Source organism: Myotis nattereri, assembly GCF_964212035.1.
Source record: "Myotis nattereri genome assembly, chromosome: 8".
Lineage (NCBI taxonomy): Eukaryota > Metazoa > Chordata > Mammalia > Chiroptera > Vespertilionidae > Myotis > Myotis nattereri.
Genome location: NC_138083.1, coordinates 17,905,371 through 17,926,681, shown reverse-complemented (window position 1 = coordinate 17,926,681; position 21,311 = coordinate 17,905,371). Strand labels below are relative to the sequence as shown.

Below are 21,311 nucleotides of genomic sequence, written 5' to 3'. Positions count from 1 at the left end.
TAAAATGTCTCTCACTGCACTGTTTAACATGGGCATTCAATGGTGACTTAATTAAAATGAATTCAAATTAAATACAATAAAAAAATCCAGATTCTCAGTTGCACTAGCCACACATCAAATATTCAAGAGCTGTTTGGGGCTCATGGCTACCATTTGAACAGCACCGATCGTAGAGCGTTTCCATCGCCTATCGGATAAACTGGTCTAGAAGGTCCATTTGTCTCCCGTCTTTCTAGCTCAAGGATGTAGTGTGGATGTGTAAATCTCAGAGCCCCATCTCCAATCTGGGTCTTGGGATCACACTCACCTGGGTTGGAATACTGGCTTAGCACCTTGGAAGCTGTGGGCTTTGGGCAAAATAGTCAGGTTCTCTAAGCCTCTGTTTGCTTCTCTGTGAAACTGAAGTAATTATTCTATCCTTTCACATTTGCTGTGAGAATTGGCAAGGAAGTAATAAAGTATTACCAGCTTAGTGCTCTGCGTATGGTAGCGCCCTAGGAGGAGCTCACTCAGGAGTTCCCACTGTCGGCTTGGGGCACCCCTCCCTCCATTGCAGGCAGGTCATGAAGTTACATTCTCCAGCCCCTCCTCATGGGAATGGGCAGATACTGCACGTCTGTTCAGTCAACAGGTCACTTCCTCGGGTGGCCCAGGTCTGGGCAGTCAGCTAGGTGTGCAGAGAGGCTCAGGCACCACCTTCTAACACAGACAGGTTGGAAGATCTCACTCAAGGTGCCTCTGAGGAATTCCCTGTTTCTATAAGGATGTGAGCAAAACATTGCCGCAGACTCACATCACCACCAATTGTCTTGGTCTTCTTTCCAGAATACTGTCGCAAGACTCCTTCTCGGTGTTCACGGAATGGGTATTTTATGAAAAAAGTTGAGAATCAGAGCACTCATGAGATCTTGATTTAGAATCAAAATTTAATAGTATTCCTCCTCTTTACCTCTAACTGACGATAGGGTGAGAGGAGTTGGAATGAGCCAGTGGCAGGCCCATTCTCAGCATGCTGCCCAGTTTCCCTGGAGAGGCCAGAGCGGCCCTGTATGCAATGAATATTACTTCTGCTGGTTGAATGTGGTGGTGTCTGCTCTCAAATGTCTTAAATGTAGGGACTAGGAAGTGAGTCAGGTGGATTTTGGATGACCTTCTTCCTCTTTGTGATGATGTCAGCTGAGCAGTCATGATGGTGATGCATCAGGGTGCCCTGTGTGCGTGAAGGGTGGCTATTTACTCAGGACCTGAGCACTTGGGGTGCCAGCATTTGCCGTGACCAGGTGAGTAATGGTGCCAGGTCACAGGAGTTAATTAGGCTCTTGTCATAAAGTGCACCTAGTGCTACTTGGGATGTCACAGGGCTTCTCAGACTATTCTTAGAACCCCTGGCTTTAGATGCCATTAGAGTAGGTAAAGTGGATTCTCTGGGGGATGGGGCTGATTTGCTCCCTAGATGTCAATTTCCTCACCTATGGAATAGACCTGCAACTAGTTTATCTCTCCGATTCCTTCCATTGCACAAATTTAGTTATGCAAGAAATTTCCAGAACAGAATCACAAAAACTTCCACCCCAAGATGCCCCCACTCCACTTGCCTTAATAACCTCTTTGTGTTTCCATGTCATACCACAGTCCTCCTTTTATTCCCTCTACTCCTCGCCCTCCTTCCCTTTCCCTCTCCACCTCCACCTTCGCCTCCTCATTTCCATCTCCTTCTTTCCTTCTCTCTCCCTCTTCTTCTTTCTGAACACGGGAGTCCCAGCACCCGGCCAGGGAACGGCCAGGATGCAAGATGCAGGCTTCCCTCTATAAAGTGTCAGTGCCACCTTGTCCCGGTGGCTCAGTTGGTTGGAGAATCTTCCCGTACACCAAAACGATTGCAGGCTCAATTCCAGGTCAGGTCAGATACCTAGGTTGTGGGTTCAGTCGCCAGTTGGAACACGTACGGGAGGCAACTGATCGATATTTCTCTCTCTCACTTCCTGCCTTTCTAAAATCAATTACAAAGTATATCCTCGGGTGAGGATTTAAAATAGATAAGGTGGCAGTGCTGTCTGTAGTTGGTGTGGCAGCACTGAGATGGCACACTCTCCACGTGATAGCTGCCACTTTAAAGACATGTTGCTTTGTACAGTTTGGATTTTTATTTTAAATGGCATTCTTCCCTTGCTGCTAACGGCATGGTTTTGGTGGAAATTTGTAATTTTTGCCTCCAGAACTGCATGAAAAAGGCTGACCTTGGGCTCCAATCTTTCTGCAATTTTTCTTGCCCTCTGTGAAATTTTAGGGCTGTTTTCTTAGCCTCATTGCCAGTTCCATTTGAAGCCTGGAAACATTGTTTTTTGGTAAATAACACTTGAAACTGTTTACTCAGATGACCTATTATGAGAAATTTGACTGGATAAATTTGAGTCACGGAAAATTAAGTTAGCTAAATGTAGTACTGAGAGTGGTGGGTAAGTGTAGCAAAAAATGAATATTTTGTACTATTTATTTGTACACTTTGCAGAATTTTATTTATGCACTTTGCCGTCTGTCTCCAGAAAAATCTATCATCTTTTGGTTTTTAGTTATTTGATATTTTAAGGAAATGAGCTTTTCCTTAGAGTGCCTCTTTCAAATAAACTTTGGAAGGAAAGAAGCTGTTTAAAATGATAGCCTTTGGCATGGGCTTCGCTCTGAGATTACTGGAGTCTCCTGATAAAGAGCTCGGCTTCCTGTACATGCCTGGCTTAGTTGGATCTAAGGTCTTTGAAGATGGAAAGACACGCTGGGTCTGAGCAGCAGGACCAAGCAGATGCTGCCAGGGCACTGACCCGAAGGGTCCGTGGCAGGAATGTTCACCGGATCAGGTGTATACTGGAATGGCCATAAACCACATAATCTGTTGAATGTGCATAGAGGAGAGAAGCCAGAGATCCCTCCAAGAGCAGCGATATGGGGCAAGTAAAAAAGATGAATGTGGCCCATGAACAAGAACCGGAGGCCAGGCACAGGTTGGCAAGCAGGGCAGACTGGTCTAGGGTGCAAGTCATGAGCAAAGTAAGTGTTGGGATCCTACTGTTTTTGAATGTAAACCTTCACATCAGCATACATATAAAGCATGATGGTCCAAATCTTTCATCTTTTACATGAAAAAAGAGGGATCCAGTGGGGATAAGCGATCTCCCATGGTCACGGGGCTTGTCAGAAGCAGAGTAGGGTCCCCCCCTACCACACGTAGAAATTCAATGTATATTTATAATTAGATAGAAAAAGGTGAGCTTTGACTGATCTAGCGTAGTACTGTCCTGTGGAAACATAATGCAAACTACAAATATAATTTTAAATGTTCGAGTAGCTTTATTTAAAAAATAAAAAAAGCAGGTGAAATTAATTTTAATAATATGTTTTATTTAACCAAACATATCCACAGTGGGAGGATTGACACATATCCATCACCCCAGTGTTTTATTCCTAGGTTTGAACTCAGAAATAACTAAGGTTTGTAAAAAAAAAGTTGTAAAAATCTCTGCTTTATTATACTAGCTCATATCACTTTTACTAACTTCCCTCTGCACTTGTGATTTTCATAATGATTCAAATAATAGCTGCTGACATTAGGTGGAATGAGTTAGAAACTCACTGTGATCTGCTCTTCAATTTCTATCTAATTTTTTACTGAGTTAGTTAGACAAGGTAATAGTAGCTGCTGTAACAGATAAGTCCTTCAGATTTTGGAGTTTAACACATACTAGTAAGAAGTTTACTTTTTTCTTAGGTAAAGTTCTGATTGGTAAGGTGGCTATGTTGCAAGAAGTGGTCCATGGACTCAGGAGCCTTCCATTTTGAGGTTTTTCTCATCCTTACACCTGGTTTCCAAGGTTGCTGTGCTTCTCTGCGTTAAGAGGAAAGAGCTTGGAGGATTTCGAGTAGCTGGATTTTATGGACTGGGCTCCCACTCCTGCTCACATTCTATTGGTTAGGACTCAGTCACATGACAACTTCTAATTGCAAGGGAGGCTGGGACATTTCCATTAGCAGAATGCCCTGGAAGAAGAGAAGGCAGGTTTGGTACCACAGCTACATTATTTCCTCCCAAACTTGTTCCTTTAAAAAACACACACAAATATTTCCATTTTCCTTTATACTTATTACAAAAGCAATCTACTCCCTCTATAGAAAAATTATAACCCAAATTTACATCTTCTGAGACTGGCTTAGCTCTTGGCTTAACCTTAATGATTTTCACTTGGTCAAAGTGACACAATTCATTTTTTCTTTGCACTTGGGGAGGGTCACAAGTGAGGTAGAAATTGTCCCAGGTGGGCCTGTTTGCAGATTTCATCTTTTCTTTGTATATACAAGAAGTCCAGGAAAATAATGAATGTTTGAGTCTAGGTGAAGTCATTGGCAATAAGGTGGAAAGGCCCAGAGTAAATCCTAAATCTCAGTTCCATCACTTTCTGCCTGTGTGATGCCGGGTAAGGTTCCTAAATTCTTTGAACCTCATTTCCACCGTCTCTGAAGTGCAGATTGAAGATGCCTACTTCACAGAGTTGTGGTACTCATGAAGCGAAGTTAGCTTTGTGAGAGAGCTGGAACCTCAATTATAGTCTGTATTTAATAAATGATAGCTAATTATCTTTGTGATCTGAAATACAATGGAGGGTAGACCAATGGCGATCATTTACAGGGACTTGCCTACTCTGAGGCACACTGAGGGATTATGAAAAGTGTCTTAAGGATGGACAGGTTATGTAGTTCAGCACCCATGCAACATTCTGACAGCTGTGCGAAGGTCACATACCCAGGGATTAACTAGGCGGCGTCTGACAATGCCGTTTCCTGGCTTCAGAGGCCACTATATAGACAAGCAGGATGAAATAGGGAGTGCAGGACTTTGTACTTTACACTGAGAAGAGTTTTAAAGCCTTAAGATTCAGAGGAAAGGCCCAGACACTATTTAATTTCTTCCAGCTTCAACATCCCTTTAGGACTTTTTTTTTTTTTTTTTAATTGAAGCATTCTTTAAAACCCTGTTCTTTTAAAGCAGCTTAGGTAGCCTAACCCAGTGAACAGTGCCTGGAATCTTCCTGAAATGCAGGTAAAGGATCGTAAGCTCTGCTCTCCTCTGCTCTTAGATGCGTTGGTGGGCCTGCCTGTTTGCAAAGCACTTGAGACTTTTCAAAGCAGTTTCATAGTCATTAACTCACTGGAACATATGTGGCCCTTGGGATAAAAATATCTGCAGGTCAGGAATGACCATATTATTGACAGAAAGTTAGACTGAGACCACAGCAAGTTGAGAATTCATAGTCATAAATGTGGAAAGAAGTTTAGGAATTATTCCTCTATGAAGGCAGAGCTGAGTAGTTGCAACACAGACCACAGGGCCTGCAAAGCCTAAAATATTTACTCTGTTGCCCTTTATAGTTTTCTGCTGGTCCCTGTTTGAGGTCCCAGGACTGGTGCCTCATGTAGCCTGGAGGGAGGTTGAGGCAAGGATGACATTTCCACCCCCCTCTCTGCCCTCCCTGACCCTCCCCCCAGACGCTGCCTGGGCCATATGAAAACGACGGTTCTGTGTGACTCAGGTACTCCACTCTCCTCACTCCCACCCCCACACGCAGACACACAATAAAAAACCTTCAACATTTGTCTGTCCACGTGTTAGGGATTTGTTTAAAAGAAGAGTAAATACGCATCCCCTAAAACTGCTTGAAAACCAGTGGTCTGGACTAACTTCTTATTCCAGACCAGTGGTCCAAGCCTCTATATTCCTTGGAGTTGCTTTCCTTTTGGGTCAGAGGGTGAAGCATCTTCATCGAGTTGGCTGCAGGTGAGCACTATCAGCCCATGTCACTCATGGGTGGTTTCTCCAGGGCTTGTGCAGGCGCTGAAGCAGTGAGCAGTAAGCTCGCTGCATGTGGAGGCCACGGGCATTGGAACAGCCGCCACGGGTCAGCTCATGGGGAAACCCCCTCCTGGCCCCACTGCACCCCGTGGCTGATCTGTGTGGCCTATGACAGGGATGACTGCTTCTTCATTGAGCAGGTGTGGCCTTGGCTGTGTCTCCAGCCCAACTTCTCAGTCATTCCAGGAGCAGCAGTGTGGATGGAGTGACTAGGCGCTCTTTCTTGAGTTACACATGCAGAAATTGTCCTGTTCCGCAGATAATCTTCTTTCACCAGGACAAGGCCTAGAGGTATGAGTGGGCCTTTGTCCCCAGGGACCAGCACTTGCATTTCCAGACTCTGCAGCCTCTGGACCCAGGCTGGGCTGTGTCCCCTCATTTTGTGTGTGGTGTCGGCCTCAAGTCACAAGTGCAAATGGGGGTCGCACATGTGGGCACCTCTGCCCTCATCTGAGTGCTCTCAGGTAGAGGCAGGCAGCAGTTCTCGGAGTGGGACAAGCCAGCAGCAGCAGCCCTGGGAGCTTGTCAGAAATGCACATTCCTGGGCCTGCCGAGAGCCTCGGGGTCAGAACCTCTGGGAAGCAGGCCCAGCCATGTGGGTTCTCACAAGCCGTCCAGGGGCTTATCAGGAGCACTCAAGTGTGAGGAGCCCGGCTTAGCTCTTTCGAGTCACCTGGCCAGATTTTCAACCCAGGTCCCACCCACTCAGTCAAGAGACCTGAGTCTCTGGAACTGGGAACTGGGCCCCAGTGGTTTGAAAGTCCCCTGGTGATACCAGGGCTGGGACCACCGCTTGAGACCCCCTCCAGGCGCTGGCTGGCTCTGCAGAGCTGGCCCTAGGAGTCTGGTGGAGAGGAAGGTAGCTGGGACCACAAGCCAGTCAAAACCCATCTCTTCCTGCCACTTAACAAACAATGTCAGTGCAGTGAGTCACCAAACCTATCAAGCTGTCGGTTCCTCATTCATTCAGCACTCCTCATGAGTCTCACCATAGTCATTTAATTTTAAACTCAATCTGGGGGGATCTCTGGGGTTTTTTTCCTAAAATTTTCCCCCTGAGAAACACTAGGATGGAGTTTCACCCCGGCTGTATTTTAATATGCATGTGAGTAGATGAGAGTCCGCCGGGATGTTTCTGCCTCTTCCTACCAGAGGAGCTAAGCTTGCCTTCCAGAACTTGTTGGTTGCCCAGCACTTACCTCTCCCACTTACACCCTCCCTCCTTCCCAGAAGCCTGGGCCGGCCAAGGTCCAGGGCCGACACTGGGCCTGAGGGCAGGGCCCTGGGGAGCTGACCGCCTCTCCGTGCAGCACTCTGGCCCTGACTATGCCTCTCCCAGGCCTGAGGTGGACTCTGGGGACCTCAGAGTAGGTTGAGGGCCTGGCCTCTCTCCCTAGAGGCACGTGGCAGCCTTTCCAGGCCTCAAGCTTTTTAAAATAACCTCCCCGGACAGTCGGGGCAGTGTGTCTGAGGGAAGGGGAGGGCTTGTCTGAGTTGACTCACTGAATATGTTTTCTACAGACCACACACTTGGGCATCAGTCACCAAGCCTACTGCTTCCTTTTACCTGCAGGATCCCCATGGCCTGGGCCGCTGAGGGCCACTCCTCCAGTTAGCATACCCTGGGGCAGGCTCCATCTAAGCCCATGACAGGGTTCACATTCCACTTGGGGAGTAAGTTTAAATAAGTGCATCTCTAGATGATCATATTGGTGCTACTCAGGTCCCTGATATGGTATTACACCATTAATTTGGCGGAAATTTCTCTAACAGAACAAATAAAACCTCTGAATTAAAGATTAGCATCTTTTTTTTTTTTACAAGCCAACTCAGAACAAAATGGACATCAGGCCAGCCCTGCCGCTTGTCCATCCCTACCAAGGCCTGTGTGCACAGAGCCTAGTCTGGACTTCCCAGCCCTGAGCCTGCAGTGAGACCTCAGGCTCACCCAGCATCTGTGCCACCAGGATCAAGGACCCTGGGCTGAGAAAGGGAAGAGAATAGACGACAGACTACGGGGACAGGCCACTTTAGAAGGAGCAAAGGCCTGGGGTCCAAGGAGTCAGGGTGGACTCATTTAAGCCCCTGGTACCTCAGTTGCTAAGTGGGCGCCCTGCCTTGGGGTCATTGGGAGGACCAGAACATGAGGGTTACCCACGTTTTATAACTGGAAAGTGCTTCTGGGTGTAGTTAGGGATGCAGACCATGGTCTCACATACCTGGAGAGGAGTCCTGACTTTAACATCCACGGGTTTCCTCCCCTGTGAAGTGGGGATAATTCATGGTCCATGCAGAAAGTGTTGCCGTAAAGACTCAGCAGAACAAATTGTGTAAAGTTCTTAGGGCACAGCAAATGCGCAGCAACCGTGACTGGATGCTCACTTCACAAGCTCCCACTATGTGCTCCTCCTGAGGGGTCTCACAAACAGGGCCCCGATTACTCATGTGTAGGAGAGTGTGATTATTACTCATGCATGGATTAGGTGTGGAGATTTACTGTGGGAGAAGAGTAAAACAAATCTGACATGTACTAATACATAAGTAGAAAGTACGAATGTTTTAATTGTCAAATCATATGTGCAGATCACAGGAACAGCTCGTCAGCATCACGTAAGCCTCCTGGTGGATCTTTCTTTGAGAATGGGAGTTCCACTTCTGCTGAAATCTTCTTTATCTGTCCTGGGAAAATCCATAGGAAAATCACTGAGGATGGGAATTTTGTTCATTTAGACGGAGTATGCAAGGCTGAGTGTACAGAATGGATCTCAGCAGAAGCAGGAAGAGGAAGTGGAAGGGCAAGGAGAACGGTGGAAAAGAAGTGGGGCTTGTTCTGGGCTCAGTTCTGCCCCCTTTCACCATCTGAAGTCTGCCCTTTGGATCCCCTCAAGTCAATTTTTGGCAAAAAGATGACCATGGGCGACTGTCCTTCCATATTCCAGAAACAGGAGGTTTTCCCACTGCCTGCTCCATTGTAACCACAAATACAAAGGAAATTATATTTTAATACAGAGGAAGTAAAGTTGTAGCACAGCTATGCCTACCCCTCCGTGAGGTGTTTTTATCTAGTGACCCTAGTTTTAAGGGCCCCTTTGCAGGAATCATTTGTATGCATGGCTCACAAAAGGATGTTTCCTTTAATGGGGCCCAGGCCAAAGAACTTGGTGCCCGGCAGCTCTGCTTAGTGGTCCCCAGGGGTGCAGAATCTCTCAGTAGTTGCCATTATGAACCTAGAATTATTGTCCTGTCAATGCCACAATTTCATGGGCTGTTACTTTAAAATTTTGCATCACCTCGCTCTCCATCCAGTCTCAATCTTGTCTTTATGTGCCTTGTATATTTTTTTTGCTCTGCATTTTATGAACATTTGCAAATTCACAGAAAAACTGGAAGAAGTATACAGTGGACAGCCACAGACTCAGTATCTAGGTTCTGTAATTTCCATTTTATTATACTGGTATTACCGCATGTTTACTTATCTGTTCAACCCTATACCCATCCATCAATTTTTCCTATTTTATTTTAGTGGTGGATTTCAAAGTAATTTGCAGAAATAAATACACCCCCTCTAACATACTTTAGCATGCATATCTTTAACTAGTTTATTAGGGTTCTTTTTTGGGGGGTAGCATTTATAGGCAATGAAGTGGAAAGGTCTTATATGTACCATCAATGAGGTGTGACGTATGCATACACCAGTGCTCCCAACTCTTGTCAAGATAGAAGGTATATTATCACCTCAGGAAGTATCCTCATGCCCCTTCTCAGGAAATCCCCAGCCCAGTCCACTCTCCACACAACCACTCCTCCAATTTTTATCACCATAGATTAGTTTATGCCTGATCTAGAACTTTAAATACATGAATCATACAATATATACTCTTTATGTAAGCCTTTTTTTTTCTCAGCATGCTGCTTTTGAGATTCATTCAGGTTTTTGTGTGTAGATACATTCTTGACCAGGGGTCCTCAAACTTTTTAAACAGGGGGCCAGTTCACTGTCCCTCAGACCGTTGGAGGGCCAGACTATAGTTTAAAAAAAAACTATGAACAAATTCCTATGCACACTGCACATATCTTATTTTGAAGTAAAAAAACAAAACGGGAACAAATACAATATTTGTATTTGCATGTGGCCCGCAGGCCGTAGTTTGAGGACCCCTGTTCTTGACTATACACATACACACACATATAGACATCTGTGCATACAGTTTACATATACAAGTATGCCAAGTGTTAATACATTGGGTGTATTTTTAGTTGGGATTTTGGTCACTTATCTTGGATACTTATTTTGGTCAGCTTTCAAATAGACCTTTGTGCTGTCTGGAAAAGTAGTTTGAGCTTTATTTGACCAGACAAAGGCAGTCATCCTTAACCCCTCCCTCACTTCCCTCCAGCGCAGAAGCATGAACTTGACTCAGGAACCTTGTGGTTGGTTGTGGGAAGGGGAGGGGAGGGAAGAGTGAGAAGAGGAGGGAAGGGGAGAGAAGGGGCCATCTCCTTCATCTTTCTATCATAACCCATCAGGCCACTCCAGATGCAGCACTGCCCATTCAGTTTTTCAGTTATAGCAAGGAATGGGAGAAGAACTGAGCAGGTGGGGAAAATGACCTGAGTCACTGAGGAAACAGTTGGCTGCGTTCTGCTGGGGGAGCTGCTCTCAGGGCTCAGGAGGACCCTGCGACACTTCCCTGCTGGAGCTGGGCATACTCCTCGTCACAAACACAGCGTCAGAGAGAGCAAGGCATTGTCTCTCCAAGCACCTGCATTGGGAACCGGAAGGAGGCCTGGTTAGGGAAGGGGACCAGCCCCACACTAAAGTGGGAACTGTGTGTGGGTTAGGGTCTTGGAAAGGGTGAGACCCTCGTTTTCCCAAAGAAGCTCTGTCCAGGCAGAACCCTTTGTTGGCACGGGGTCTTCATTTGTTTCCCTGTGTTCCTTGTTTACCTATCAGTTCCCAACACACAAGTCAATTGAGAGTAGTTAATTGTGATGCACAAACAACTTGTACAGTGAAGGCACACCCTTGGCAACCATTCATTTCTTGCTGTGATCACCAAGTCCCTTGACTCACTTTTGGTTCTCTTAGAAGCAGATGCTGAGATAAGAATCTGGGTACATGTAGTTTATTTGGGAGGTAAGCCCAGGACATACCAGTAGGGCATGGAGAAGTGAGACAGAGAAGGAGGGCAGGGCAGCCAATGCAAGGTGTGTCATCAGCCAGTTACCACTGGGGGCAATGGGGCTTACCCTCCTGGGGCCCCTGGGATTGAGTATAGAAGAGACCTCAGAGTTCTTCCACCCACAGGTGAGGGAGCTGGGCTACGTATACATCAGCGTCCCTCAGTCTTTGGGAGGGCTGATCCCAGGGATGGCAATGCCCTGGCACATCCAGCTTGTTCCTCCTGCAGGCAGAGTAGCACCCATGACCAGAGACAACCAGCAGGTGAAGGAGTGCAGGTGCTGGCAGCTGGAATTCAGGCCAGTGTGCACCGCAGAGTTGGGGGGGGGGGGGCGGTCAATGAGGTGTGGACAGTGTTTGCTAAACACCTACTTCCCCTTTCCTAACTAAGTGATTTCTGTGTCATCTCAAATAGGTTGGAAAGTGCATCCTAACCCAGGAAGATGGGTAACAGCGCTCTGCACTTCCTCTGTGTGCGCGCATGGGTTTGTCTTGCTAGGCAAAGGCATTTGGACTCACCCCCCTAGTTTTCACTGCCTCGTCCTGTGTGCTTGTACAAGTGCTGATGGCTCACCCAGCCGCTGTGCTGCAAGCAGAGGGCTTAGGCTGGGTGAGCTGAGGAAGCCTTTCAGGCCGGAGTCTGGGAAACATTCCTTCCCTCCTCACTCATCTTTGACTGCCTCCGTGCATGTGGGGGACTTCTGGGGACCCCAGGGAAGCTCAGAACCTGTCATTGAAAATTGAAAAAAAAAGGGGGGGAACACTAACAAATTCCTGTCTAAGCTCCTTCTGCTCACCAGGCAGGGCTCACCAGGCAAGTGTTTCTGGGGCCAGGGGCTTGGAACTTATTTAAGCTCAGGAAGAAAACCCAATTTGAGTCCTGAATAGAAATTGGGAAGTGGGGTGTCACTGTAGACGTGGGGTGCATCCTTTAGCCTCTGACATATGTGTTATTTTAGGAGTACACACTGGCTTTTCTGGCTCTGGCGTCAAAAGCAAATGTGTCCATATTTTTCCCCCTCACTGGGCTCTGTCTTGTGTGAAATGGAATCTGTATCTCACATAAATCATCTTTCAGAGTGACTAGCTATGTTTAAATTAGAGAACCCTTTAGCCCTGGTATTTAGATCCTACATGCTTTCATATTTCCAGAGCCCCCCAAATGTGCGACTTCCAAAAGCTTCCAGAAAAGACACATCCAACTTCCTGATGTTCTTCAGCCCAAAGCCTGGCACAATAGGAGGTAATTCCACACTGAAACTGGAGGCATCTAGACCCCTTGAAGGCTGTGGAATACAATTTGTAGCCCTAGAGGAAGGATTGTATCCTAAGGTGTCCTAAAACACCCTCACAAGCACATTGATCTTTCTCTCAACATGAAATGGCTCTCATTCTCCTCCTCTTGACTATGGCTGGTCTTCGTGACTCATTTCTAACAGATAGACTGTAGACATAGATGTTGTGTGATTTCCAAAGCTGGGTCATGAATGGCCATACAACTTCCACCCAGCTCTTTCTCTTTCTCAGGATGGTTGCTCTTGGAACCCAACCACCATGCAGGAGAAAGCCCAGATGTCATGGAAGGCTACTTGTAGGTGTTCTAGTCGACAGCCCCTTCTCCCCTCCAAGGTCCTAGCTGATAGCTGACAGCCAGCATTGACAACCAAACATGTGAATGAAGACCCCTTCTAGATGACCCTAGCCCTAGCCACCATCAGACTGTCACCACATGAGCCCAAATGAGAAATGCCTAACAGAGCCCAGTCACCCCCAGAGCCAGGAGAGAGAACAACAAAAACGATGGGTGTTGTTTTTGCATTGCCAGTTTGAGTTGCTTTGTTCCGCAGCCATACTGACTGGTACGTGCATACACTCACAGTCATACTGCTGAAGAACTTCTGGGCCAGTTAAGGATCTCCACTGCTTATCGCTCACTCTTTTTGTCTGGTGCAGTGACTCACTTCTTGCTTCCTAGGACATCGGTATGTGGGGAGAAGAGACAAGGGCAGGCATGTCTGTCGGATTCCCGGAGTCTCCAGCTGGCTTGCCAACTTGGCGCCCTAGAAGCCGTATGAGGTTTCCAGCTGTTTTGACTTGAACAGGTTGGGGATTGAGGGCCTGTTTCAGGTCTGGCTGCAAGCAGTGGGGACAGCAGCTGCCGCCTTTCTCCACTCAGAGTTACAGCGGCGGCGGCGGCAGCTGTGGGAAGCAATCCTCCATGTAGTTCCCATGCACTTGGCTTCTGTGGCTGACTCGGCACACCTAACTTGCTTTTTTTGTCATGACATCTAAAATCTGTCCTCGGCCTGAGGAAGTAGCTGGCTGTGGGTTACAAAGTGGGGTGGCCCTTCTATCCTTTCCAATGCTTCAGTCCCCAGGAGGGCAGGTCCCTGTGCGCCCAGCCAGGGGTCTCCTCTCTCATGTCGTTAACTGCACCTCTCTTCCTTCAGCCCAGGAGTGGCTCCACCACTTCTTCACTGTCTTGGGGGGAAATGTGAAAATGCCTGGGAGAGAACTTTGAAATCTGCAAAGTTGTTGTAAAAATGGAAGGTACTGTTAAGGGATTAGTAAGCAATTACTGGGTCCAGCAGGAACACTACACTTATGTGTCTGTATTATCTTCTCTGAAGACCGTAATTTAGAGTCTCAGACTCTCAGCACTCAGAGACTGTACAGAATGACGTGAGCCAGCAGCCCATTTAATGCCCGAGTTCCCTTTGCAACATCACCTGAAAGGGGTCCTCTGTCATATCCTGGATAGCCTCGGTGACAGGGACTCTCTCCCTGCCTCCTTTTAGAGGCCTTTTATTCCCTAGGCAATGGGGATTATTAAAGTTGTCTTCCTTGTGCTGAACCAAAGGAACCTTCCTTTTAGTCATTCCGAGTTCCATAAACTAAACCTTATTTTTTTTTCCGCGTGGCGTACCTTTAAGGTCAGTTATTAAGGTCTTCCTTGGTCAGGCTTCCCTCTCTTCAGTTTCTCAGCTTCCCATGCCCACCCCATATGACATGGCTTGGAGACCCCCTCACCACTTCAACTCTTAAAAACCAGTCTCCTGTTATTGTTTGAACAACACGTGAAATAATTAGACCTGATTCAACCCATGCTCAGCTGTTAGATATACTTATTTCAGATGCAAACCCAAGATTTCTGAGGTAGGACTTACACCCATAGGTTTTTTTCCTAGGGACGCTATGAAGGGACAGGGCATTTGTCAGATGTCTTCTTGGAGTCAGAGCTGGGCTAAGTGCTCTACCTGTAATGTTGCCTTAATTCTCCTAACATGCTCATGAGTCAGACAGTCCCTGAGCACCCAGGGAGGGCAGCAGAACTGGAGTGGAAACAGCCACACCTAAGTGCCCCTTCCCAGCACCTTGCTCCTCCCTAGGCTGAACCGTAGGCAAGAATATGAATTTGATGCATGGTTTCCGCAAGGACTGGTCTTTGCCTGTAGGTGATAAACCCCGTGTGGGCAGGCACACACAGGGTTTTGCTCGGTATCATATCCCTAGGGTCTAGATGTCACTTGGAAAATGGCAGTTGCATCTTAAATAGTTACTGATTCATTGTTCAATGAATGATTGAATTAAATCCTACCAGGTTTCTTTTTTAAATCCAGTTTATTTTGAAATAACCCCAAATACAGAAAACTACATGGGAAAACATAACAAACTCCAGTGTATTTACTCTCAGAATTAATCAGCGTTAACTTTTCATTTGCGTCTAATATTTTTCGCTTTATAAAAAAATAAAGCATTGCAGATCAAATTGACATCTTTTTTTATTTGCCTCATCGGGTCTTCTACCTTCAGAAGCAACCAATATCCTTATGTTGGGGCACCTGGCTCCTGTTTTATCTTTTTGCCTCATGCATTTGTATAAATAAAAAATGTTAGGTGTGTTTTCAAATTTATAGAAGTGCTATTTTACTATATTAATATTCTGTAATGTTTTTTCCACTCACACTCCTGAGTTGGATGTGAATATACTAGTTCCTTCATCTGAACTGCTGCCTTGTTTTCCATTGTATGACTCTATTGCCATTTATTTATCTCTCCCCTCATTATACCTTTGTGGGTTGTTTTCAGTTTTCTGCTGTAGGCAAATCATATTCGTGTCACCCTTAGTATTCAGGCCAGGAAACTTAGAGCCAGCAGTTAAATGACCCATCTAGGTTGTCAGTGAAGGACCCCATATCTTCTGTCTCAGGCTCTGGTCTTTCTCATTGCATCACTGTCCTCTCCCTTCAGGAGAGGAGATGGTAAGTTGGAGGACACATTGGTGGGCTTCATCTTTTAAAAGCCTCAGGAGGGAAATGACCACTTTTAGATAAGAGTGCCAAAGGAGGCACAAGGAAAAGACCTTGTATGTGATGGAGGGTTTTTCCTGACACCTGGGCTTGTCTCTGTGGTCACCATGAGGTATGAATAGCATTGTTACTGAGGCATCTGTGGGGTAGCTCACCACTCGCTCTTGGCTTCCCGGGCAAACAAGACAGGATAAGTGTTATAACCACTGAAAAGCTGGTCTGAAAATCTCCTAACTAAGGGAGAGTTCTATCTTGGAGGTTATTTTTTTTTTTTCCATTTCAACTCAATATAGTGTCATTGTAAAGCAGGTTTTAAAACCAGTTTCCATAGAAAGAAACTAATCACCCAGCTGCTGTGGCTCAGGGGTTGAGTGTTGACACATGAACCAAGAGGTCACCAGTTGGATTCCTGGTCAGGGCACAGGCCCAGGTTTCGGACTTGATCCCCAGCAGGGGACATGCAGGAGGCAGCCATTCAACAATTCTCTCTCTTATCGATGGATGTTTCTTTCTCTCTGTCCCTCTCCCTTCTTCTCTCTCTAAAATCAATAATAAAAACATTTTTTTAAAAGAGAGACTAATCATTTTCCTTATTTCTCTTTAACAATTTGGGCTTGGAAAACAGTAATCAATTTTTACCAAAAGATGGTCAAGTTCTGGAGATAATAAAGACCTTCTTTGCCCTTCTCAAGGGATGCCCGCTGGCCTCGAAGCTACCTGGCTCTCTTACTTGCTGTGGAGAGGCCCCAGGCAATCGACAGGACTTCTGAGCTTCAGCTTCCTCATCTCACAGCGGATGGTATTGATGCCAGCCTCACTGCTGGGACAGGTTGAGGGGAGTGTGGCCTCAGGGCTGTGCACTGGCCTTCCAAGCCCTCTGATTTGGATTTGTATGTGGCCTGCTTTTTCATGAACAGGGTCCCCCCAGTGGATAAGCTTCGGCTCTGTAAGCCCTGGATTCCCCTCCTTGCACATGCTTGTCAGGATACCTGCTGTAAAATCCGTGCTCAGTGATTGTTAGCTGTTGTTAGGATAATTATTTAAATCAGTGATTCTTCAAGCAGTGTGCCGCAAGCATTTTAAAAATATGCAATACCTGACTATTTATTTAGTCAGGGGCACTGACCTCTTTTCCCTTAGGTTGTCAAAGAAAAAGGTGACAACAGCCAACACCACCATAGCCGTCCAGTGTGAATGAATGAAAATTGTACTTATTTTTTTTTTTTGTCAGATCAGCAAAATATATAATGTATTTTTTGGTGAGCCACAGAATTTTAGTAGCTTGTGTGTGCCATGACATGAAAAAGGTTGACAGTCTCTAACCAATTCACAGCATGCACCATGAGTGCAACCCCGTTTCTAGAACCAAGTGGGGCTTAATGAATGACGGCTCTGATTATTCTACTGTCAAATTCACCCAGGTTCAGGTTTCTTTGGGTCTTCCTCTTCGGGAAAAAGATGAGGAGGACCACAAGTACTCACCCGTGCCGGTCTGCTGCCACAGACTTTTTGTGATAGAATAAACAACAACCCTTTGTTTCATTCCTTTAAAATTTTCCCTCACATTTTCCCCCTCCTGTTTTCCCCCACCTGAATGGTCGGGTTGATCCCATGCCCCATGGTGAGGCTCATGGTGAGGTGAGCAGTCAGCTGGGCAGGGACATCATGAGCCCGAGTGTCATCTTCTCTTTTGCTTTTCTCTCTTCCTCAAAAAGCATGGATATGAAAATCCCTCGACTAAAAGCCATTGGCCAAACCTCTCACAGGAAAAAGTTAGAAAAGCTTAGGTGATAATGCTCATTGCCAGCAGAAGCCAGGAAGCGTGTTTGTGGAGAGGGTCGGATTGTGAAGGAGAGGGCAGTGGTAATGGAGTTCATTCTTGGGCATCCCCGGTGCCTGGCTTCTTCAGTAATCCCACCCTGAAAACTTGGGCCAGAGTATTTTGGCCCTGTCTGAATTGTAAGACCTGATGAGTTCTTTTTCTCTTTCCTTCTTGAATGCAATGTGACAGTTGTGTTTCTAAATTTAACTCTTCCTGTTGGGCCTGCTCACAGGAGACCTGCGTGGGGTGGGAGCTGCTCTCCATAAATGACCCCTCCCATGGCTGTCATATCCCTGGAATAAAACCTGGACAGGGAGGATCTTGGATGTCACCTTTCTTTTCTCTCCAATGAAATACATACAGTCAAACCTCGGTTCTTGAACGTCTCCCATCTCAAACAATTTGCCTCTTAACCTAGGAGCCCTTTCATGCTGATACCTGTATGATCAGTCAGTCTCCCGTCTCTCTGGTGACAGACAAAGGAGAGAATGCACGAGTATGAGTCAGTTTACCACTAAACCTCACGTTAACATCCCAGGGAAAGTGTGCTGTGACTATTTTCGTGTTTTATTGCTGCTTATTATTATTATTATTACATTTTCATTTTTCACTTACATTTTATTTTCTTTTATTAGGTTTTCATGTCCTTTTTGTTTTTAAAATGTTTACTTACAGATTAAACAATGCATTAGACAGGTACTGTATATAAGAAAGGTTGAAACGGGGGATCATTTGGGAGTCTGGAATGGATTAATTCAATTTACATTGCTTCTAAGGGGAAATAATGATCCGGTTTTCAAACAGCCTTTGGGAATGAGTTAAGTTGGAGAACCGAGGTTCCACTGTATATATATTTCTCCACCAGGGTGGGTTTCTTTGGCATTCTGTTACTCAGCCTCCCCCGTACACCCCTTTCTCTTAGGAAGTCCCAAGCACCGTCTCTTTCATGAGAAAATGTGAAAGATGGTCATTCTGTGTAATTCTGAAAGCTGTTTCCACAATCGTTTTCCAGTTTCTCACCTTTTTGGTTATTTTCTCAGCATTTTCTCCGCCTGGGTAGCCAGAGTATTTATAAATGAGGCACCTGAACCACAGGGAGGGTAAGGATTTACCCAGTTATGCAACGTGCTGAGAGTGGAGGCCAAGCCCTGACTTGTGTGGCTGCTGCTCTTGCTTGGACCTCTATCCTTGGCCTTGCTTGGCTGTTTGCACCCGGCATGTTTACATCATGATGGTTTGTGGGTTAAAAATGGTCTCATGTCCCACAGCATTTGTGCCAATGGAGGTGTTTCCTGCTGACCCTTTACTGACCTTTCCTTTGAGAGACATCTGGGTCTTCCCAGAACCAGGTCTCCTGAGCCTTCCTCAGGCTCTGGCTGTTCTCCGCTCTGGTGAGGATTTGGTAGTGGTGGGGTAGGGGGAGAGCTGGGGGCTTGGGGACAAGTCCTGGGGAACGATTCAAAAGACTGGTGTAGAAACAGCATGGAACTGGATTCTGTAAACTAGATTTTAGTCATGGCCTTTCAGTTAATCATCAGAGGGACACTTTAGTCCCTTCATCTCAAAATGGGGACATGAACTACATCACTGGGTTATTAGAAAGGGTAAGTGAGATAGTATTTGTAATTGCACCTACTTATATTATTGCTTGTACAATAAATGCTCAGTCAGTGATCACCTCCTAGTAGACTAGATGGTTTTATTGTTAAAAGGAGATGTAAAATCTGCTTTTATGTAGATGAAGGGCTTCCATAGATTAGAAAAGATAGGACCCCCAGGAAAAAAAAGGGCCTCTTATTTGTGAAACACTTTGCAAAGAAATATTCACCCTGGGACCCATCCCACCCGCCAGCCCAGCGGGCAGGTCTTGGGCTGGCCGTTTCCTGCTCTCTCCCAGTACCTAGAACAGCCTTGGCGTGGAGTAGGCCACTTTGCAGCAATCCCACCTGACTTGGAAGACAAAACTGGGTGGAGGGGCTTCCATGACTCACTAAGTTTAGGAAACAGAGTAGCATATGCCTGGAGAGACCTAATACACTTACATCAAAGCCTCTGACAACTGCAGGAAAAAACCTATTTGAACTTGTTTAAGCCCTTGTTTCCCAAGCCAGTTAGGTAATGGAACCCCTTCCTGGTAATTCTTGTTGTGTTCCTAGCAATCTAGAATGTGTAAAACACACTTGGGGACGCGCTCCTCCAGGTGGATATGAATTATGTTGCACTCATGCTTTTCATTGAAGACATACAATTCCAACTGTTTTCAAAACCAGGTTGTGACCTTCTGAAACGTCTCATTCTGGGCAATCAATTAACATTTCATAGGTGCATCTTTAGTGCCCTGGGAACCTCTGAACCAATCATACATCCGTGGTGACCAAGCAAGTGCTGGTTTATTTCACCTAACTCAGCACGGAAATATTTGCATTTTTCTTGTGCCCGGTTTTAATGGAAACAATGAAGCCTTGAAAGTGAAATGTCCTCTTTATTTATGATACTTACCCTAATGTGTACATGACACAGAGGTCCCTCCACAGGAGCACAAAGAGAGACCTTGGGGAATAAATAACTGGAGGTGAGGGTAGATGAGTAACAAGTTATTAATGTTTTTCTTCTGTCAATCTGGCCATTGTTTAAATCGAGGATGCATCATATGAAGCATATTTTACTTCCCTGCCGTGACGTTTTCTAATGTATGAACAAAGAAGTGCTTTGAAACAAGTCTCTTCAGAGGCATATTGGCCAACCTTGATGTTACCAACATCTTGACTTTCCGTTTCTTCAGCTCCACTAATTCTTGTAAGAATTTCTCAAATCACCCTTGCAAAAAGAAGGCTCCTATGTGGATGGGGCGTGGCTTCATTTTGAAATTGCAAAAGACTAAAGACACTTTTATACTCTTACGCATTTTGAGAGTCCAGAAATCAGACGTACCAGTTCCCCTTGCGGTCCCCAGACTGCTAGCTCCAGGGAGGTGGCATCTGCGACATCTTCCAAAGGCAGATGTTGGAGAGCTAGGTCGCGCCAAGCCCCCTGTCCCATTGCCACATCGGTTGAGGGCTATCAGGATAGAGTTTGTACTTGATGCACTTTGCAAACCTTTATTGAGCTAGGTTTTTATTAAAATGTCTGAAATCAGTGGTGTCATTTGGAACGTGGGATGGAGAAATACGAAACTGGGTTGCAGCAAGGTGTTTGTTTTATTGTTAGGGAGCCTGTATTATGTCCTGAGCAGCTCATTTATCTGGCATCATCGAGAAATCTTTTCCGCACAAGTGGCTGCTGCTGCTAGCACAGTGCCTTGCACATCTAGGAACTCAGCAGGTGTTTGCTGAATGCGTAGTTGAATGAACTAAATGAAACATCTCTTCAAACACAGACCATTTTAAAAAGTGATAAGCATTTAAGTGATACCATTCTAGAACAGTGGTTCTCAACCTTGGCTGCACATTAGAATCACCTGGGAATCTTTTTAAAATCCTGATTTCTGGGCCTCATCCTCCCGAAATTCTGTTTCTTCGTTATGGGGTGGGGCCACAACATTAGTAATAAAGAAACAGACTTTCCAGAGGATGAGGCCCTGAAGTCAGGATTTTAAAAAGATTCCCAGGTGATTCTAATGTGCAGCCAAGGTTGAGAACCACTGTTCTAGAATAAATTCTATAGGTTCCTGCTTTGTGAGGTCCAGTGCACTGAATACAGTGGGTTGTTGGCCTTTCTCGTAATAAACTGAGACCATCATATTGTTGAGGAAAGAACATGAGCTTTGGTGCCAGGCTGACCAGACTTGAAATCCGGGCACCCCTTTTCTAGCTGTGGACCTGATCACATTTCCTAACTGTGATGACTGGCTTTTTCATCCGTCAGGGGGAGACCCTGTGCCTAGGGTCTGCTGGTCAGCCCCGACAGGAAGAAGGACTCCCTTGTCTTTACTTCCCCCAAAGTCGGCATGGCTAGGGCATTTAGTCAACTGGTGCACATGAAGTGCCTAACCAAGTGGCTTGCACATTCTCTAGCCTGTCCTTACGCAGAGTGAGGCCCGGGGACCAGTGCAGCAGCTTCAACATCTCCTGGGAGCTGGTCAGAAATGCAGAATCGCATACC

At 45.9% G+C, this 21,311-nt stretch overlaps 1 protein-coding gene across 1 annotated transcript in view; it reads left to right on the top strand.

Moving 5' to 3' along the window:
* Positions 1 to 21,311, top strand: part of SLC24A3 (solute carrier family 24 member 3) — a gene marked incomplete at its 5' end in the record, with an annotated part of 473,546 nt that overhangs the window by 75,025 nt on the left and 377,210 nt on the right. The window lies entirely within an intron of this gene.